Source organism: Dama dama, chromosome 22 (assembly GCF_033118175.1).
Source record: "Dama dama isolate Ldn47 chromosome 22, ASM3311817v1, whole genome shotgun sequence".
Classification (NCBI taxonomy): Eukaryota; Metazoa; Chordata; class Mammalia; order Artiodactyla; family Cervidae; genus Dama; species Dama dama.
Genome location: NC_083702.1, coordinates 18,583,662 through 18,589,661, shown reverse-complemented (window position 1 = coordinate 18,589,661; position 6,000 = coordinate 18,583,662).

Below are 6,000 nucleotides of genomic sequence, written 5' to 3'. Positions count from 1 at the left end.
TCTCTTTTGTATTTTCATTTGCTTGTTTCCTTTTTTTAAATTTAATTGACCCAATATAGGTGGGCCAATAGGTGATAAAAGGAAACTTTATCAACTCTTTTTTGAGAGATGGAGCCTTTAAGAGGTGAAGGGTTGACCTCTGTCCTCCTGGCTCTCAACCCACAGAGGCTCATTGTAGAGACCATTTGTTTTTATTATTTGCTGGTACCGTTAATTTCATTTGCTTCAAGTTATCTTCGTGATCTAGGCCACCTTTCATATTCCAGAACTATGATTGGCAAAAATAAAGGGAATCAGTGCTTGAGATAGAACTAAAGTGAGAGTCACAGACTTTGGAAGCCAGGATTCTGGAGTTGTCATTTAGTGATTGTCACAGGAGGTGAATCAGAATGATACTGGTGCTGCTTTTTTCTCTTTTTTTTCAATTTAACTCATAATGGGACTTCCCTGGTGGTCCAGTGGTTTAAGACTCCATGCTTTCAATGAAAGGGGTGCAGGGAGAAGGAAATGGCAACCCACTCCAGTATTCTTGCCTGGAGAATCCCAGGGACAGAGGAGCCTGGCAGGCTACAGTCCAGGGGGTCACAAGAGTCGAACAGGACATAGCAACTAAACCACCACCACCATGCAAAGATGTCGGTAACTAGAGTAAATATTAATGGACAGATTTCACCAGTAAAACGATACTGATGCACTAGACCAAAGATCCTGTGAGAGGGGAAAATGTATTTAAAGATATTCTGTGACTTGAGAGCTGAAACAAGACTTAGAAATTTTACTTTCTCATTTACAGATGAGGACATCAGAGCCCAGAGAGGCAAGTTAGATAACCAAATTCACACAAGTGCCAAATATTCAGCTAGAACCTGACTCCCAATAGGATACTCTGCTAAACTATAGTTGTTTTTTTTTTTTTCTACAAAAATATATTTAGTATTCATAGACCAAATTCTGAGGAGAAAATCTGTGAGTTTGATGTTGTGATTAAAAGATTTAAAATGCTAGTGACATAGTAAATTTAAGAGAATTGCACTGACTTATTTGAGCAAGATAAATTTGAGCTATCTCTGTTACAATGATGGAGATGTCATTCTGGGGAGCAAGAGTGTGGTCAGGGTTTCCAGGGTAGGTAGAGCTATTTATAGGCTGCCTTTGAAACTGTGAAGATAGTATGGTACAGGATGATGAGAGAGAATGAAGATCAGAAGCCTGTGCAAAACCTTCAAGAGGTGGGCAGAAAAAGGAGCTTGCAAAGATAAACTTAAAAGAAGAAAATTCACAGACTAAAGAAAAACGAGAAAAACATGCCCTGAAAGAGTGGATTGGGACCAGACACAGCACAATTGCTTGAAGAATGAATGGAGTTTGAAAATACGAAGCTGACGAAGATTGAAAGCACATACATGGAACAAGTGTTAAATAGCCAAGTGATCATATCAAACAGACCTAGAGTGAAAAAATATAATGTAAATTCTTCAATCTTCAGCCTGATATCCAGAAAGAGGACTAAATTTGTGTGAGAAGAGCTGGACTTTCGTGTAACATGTCATTTTCTACTGCTTTGACTTGGAACCAGTGCCTGACCTCTTTTGGCAGGGGAGGAGTTGAAAGAATTTTATGGTAAACACATGTTCATCACTTACATTGTACAATTAACCTAGATTCTACCATTTTACTTTATCACATGTCGATCCATTTCCCTCTATCCATTCATTTATCCATCTTATTTTCATTAATGTATTTCATAGGTGCAGACATCATTATACTTCATTCCTAAACAATTCAACATACGACTGAGTTTTATTAAAAAAACTAGCTCTCAAAGTTCAGTTAAGTAAAATTGGTATTACTTATTGTAAGTATTGATAATTACTTATTGATAAGTAAAATTATGAAGCATAATGACCTCCTACATGTTTTATAACTTCTCATAATTATCTGACCAAGATTCTTGAACAAACATTTACAATTTGGTGGGCAATAAAACAATGTGAAAGCAAAAAAAAAAAAGGGGTGCAGGTTATCCAGGGAATTTCCCAACCCAGGGATGGAACCCAGGTCTCCCGCGTTGCAGGCACATTCTTTACCAGCTGAGCCACAAGGGAAGCTGAAGAATACTGGAGTGGGTAGCATATCCCTTCTCCAGTGGATCTTCCTGACCCAGGAGTTGAACCGGGGTTCAATTCTGTGCCTTCAATGCAGGAGATGTAGTTTCGATCCCTGGGTTGGGAAGATCCTCTGGAGGAGGGCATGGCAACTGACTCCAGTATTCTTGCCTGGATAATTCCTAAGGACAGAGGAGCGTGGCGGGCTATAGTCCACAAGGGCACAAAGAGTTGGACATGACTAAAGTGAGTTAGCACGCACATCATGGATAGATAAAACATTTATCCTGAACTTCAAGGGGGTTTTGGGGCAGAAAATGTGGACAGTCATTTTTCCAGCTCAACCCCCCTCAGACATTGACATCTGCCTTCAGGGTTGTCGGGTGAGCTTTTCTTACCACTTGCTTCATTCTGATAACCGAAATAGTCTGCTTGCCTCTAGCTGCCTCAGCTCCGTTCAGCTTCCATGGTGCCACCCGAACACCAGGGCTGAAACCAAGCCCTGCTCATGCCCCTTCCTCCCCTACTCATTGATTGCCTTCAACAATTTTCCTTCACTTCCAGATTAATGTCCAAAGTACCGCTTCATCCTCAACTCGCAGGTTTCCCTCAGTCTACTTCATCACACTGATTCTTCATATGCTCTCAGCACCGTGGGCATTGTATGCTTACAGTTCCCTCTGCCTAGAATTCCTTCCCTTCTCTACCTGCTTGGTGAAACACCCTCCCTGTCCTGGAAGGATGGCTCAAGTGCTGCTCATGGAATGTTACTCATCCCCTCAGTCTGAAAGATGACCTTCCCTGTTTTGGGGAGTTGGTATTGAAATTCTCTTCTTAACTAATTCATAAGCTCTTGGGTATAAGGATCATGTCTTCATTTTTATCTACTCAATTGTTTGCATATGCCTTTCTAGGTAGTAGATACTCATTAAATACTTGTTAACAGTGATTTTAGAGAAGCGTGACTAGGAATCGGTAAGTTGGGCTTTTCTTTTTATGACTCATTCTCACTTTGCCTGTTGCTAGCTACATGCCCTTAAGTGTCCCTTGTATGCTTTGTCATAGTTGCAGAAAGTCTCATTTGTATGCTCCAGAGCCAGTTAGGGCCCAAGAAAGTAGTGTTGAAGATGAATATTCCTTAGTACATAGACACTATGGCCTGGGAAAAGGAAATCTGGATATCATGTAGCCCAGGGCTGATGAATTTGCTGGCTTACTGTCTCAGTTATCACAACTGGCTAAGACTACATTGCACTTCAGTTATGTTTAGCTATTTCTCTAGCCTTTAAGAAAAATTGTTTCTGTTATTGCTTCTTAACCATACATAAGGAAAACACATATGGTTTGTGACTAGAACTCATACTTACGAGCTCCCCATCAATCACATATTCTCTTGAGAAATAAAGGAAATATAAAAGACTTCTCTGATGATCCAGTGGTTAAGAATCTGCCTGCCAATGTAGGGGATGTGGGTTAAATCCTTGATCAGGGAAGACCCCCACGTGTCACTGGGCCACTAAGCCCATGCCCCACAACTACTCAGCCCATGCTCTGCAACAAAGAAGCCACCACAATGAGAAGCCCATTCACCCCAACTAGAGAGTATCCCCTACTCAACTGCAACCAGAGAAAGCCTGTGTGCGGGAATGAAGACCCAGTGTGGCCAAAAATAAGTAAATAAATATATATAAAAAAGAAATAGGAAGAGAGTTACATTTACTTGCAAGTCCCTTAAGCCTGGGAGAGTTTTCATAGCAACCATGGTTGAAATCATGTGGTGTGGCACTTATTTCAGAATGAGAATTGTTATTTCAGTCCCTTTTTGAAAATTATCAAGATATGGGGGTGATGCATTCTTTTTTAAAAAGCTCTAGTATACTAAAGACTACATCTGAGCCAGGATTAAGATAATTGTCCATTGAGACAATGTTCTTCCCTAGGACCAGTGTCATCCCCTCTGTTAAATACAATAGTGCATAAGACCCGTTGCGAATGCTTTTGTTTGCTCTTTACATTAAATTAAAACATTTAAAGTTTTTATTGAAATATAGTTGATTCACCATGTTGTGTTAGTTTCAAGGGTACGACAAAGAGAATCAGTTATAAATATACATATATCTACTCTTTTAGATTCTTTCCCCATGTAGGTCATTACAGAGCATTGAGTCAAGTTCCCTGTGCCCTGCAGTAGGTCCTTATTATCTATTTTATATTTAGTAGTGTGTATATGTCAATCCCAATCTCCCAGTTTATCCCTCCCTCCCTACCCCCCATTATCATAAGTTTTGTTTGCTTTTTAATTTTTTTTTCTTACCTGTGTTTTGCCATGGCACCTGTTATAGGAAAAAAAAGTCATTGAAGCAATTTCTGTAAATGCTTTATCTGGCTGCATAGCAACATGGGACCACTAGAGGGCGGGGCTCTTCTAGGAACTACTGCTCAGATTTCTTAGCCGGCTGCTCCTGCTGCTGCTAAGTCACTTTAGTCGTGTCCGACTCTGTGTGACCCCATAGACGGCAGCCCACCAGGCTGCCCTGTCCCTGGGATTCTCCAGGCAAGAACATTGGAGTGGGTTGCCATTTCCTTCTACACCTAGCCAGAGAGGCACTTAAAAGACATAAATGAAGACAATCAAGGGACATTTTAGTTAAAGAGTCTAAACATGTATCCAATACAAAGATTTTTGGGACTGTAGAAAAATAGCTAGCTGTTTGGGTAGGCAGAAAATGAACAGGGCAATACTTTCTTCAAATTTTAATACTTAAATAAATCTTATTTGTGCTTAGTTGCTCAGTTGTGTTCGACTCTTTGCGACCCCAGGGACTGTAGCCCACCAGGCTCCTCTGTCCATGGGATTCTCCAGGCAAGAATATTGGAGTAGGTTGCCATTTCCTCCTCCAGGGAATCTTCCCAACTCAGGGATCAAACCCAGGTCTCCTGCATTGCAGGTGGGTTCTGTACCATCTGAGACACCAGGGAAGTCCAAATAAATCTTTGAATGGGGGATATACATATTAATTTTGATGATACCCCTGCCCCCACCTCCCCCAGACAGAGGAGCCTGTTGGGGGCTACAGTCCATGCGGTTACCAAGAGTCAGACATGACTGAGCAGCTAACACTTTTCTTTTCCCCTTCCTCAGTCCCACCCAAATAGGTGAATAAAACAGTACTGGTAACAAACATGAACTTGAGAGAAGACAGATTGCCTTGGCACAAAATTCTGCCTGCCATTTACTGGCTTTTTGACCTTGGACAAGTTTACTCTTGTTTGCCTCCATTTTCTCACATGCAAAATGAGGATAATAGTTGCTACTTTATACAGTTGACGGCATTCTGTTCAGTTCAGTCGCTCATTCGTGTCCGACTCTTTGTGACCCCATGGACTGCAGCATGCCAGGCTTCCCTGTCCATTACCAACTCATGGAGCTTGCTCAAACTCATGTCCATCAAGTTGGTGATGCCATCCAACCATCTCATCTTCTGTTGTCCCCTTCTTCTCCTGCCTTCAATTTTTCCCAGCTTCAGGGTCTCTTCCAATGAGTTGGTTCTTGGCACCAGGTGACCAAAGTATTGGAGAATCAGCTTCAACATCGGTCCTTCTTTAATGCATATTCAGGACTGATTTCCTTTAGGATTGACTGGTTTGATTTCCTTGCAGACCAAGTGACTCTCAAGTGTCTTCTCCAACACCACAGTTCAAAAGAGTAAGTTAAAAACCTGAAGTGCTTAGAACAAGGCCTGGTGTATGGTAAACTCTGTTACTGCTTCTGCTACTGCTACTTGACTGGCTCTTCTTTTAATTTATTTTTATTGGAGTAGAGTTGCTTTATACTGTTGTGTCAGTTTCTGCTGCACAGAATCAGCCATACATATACATATATCCCCTCTCTTTG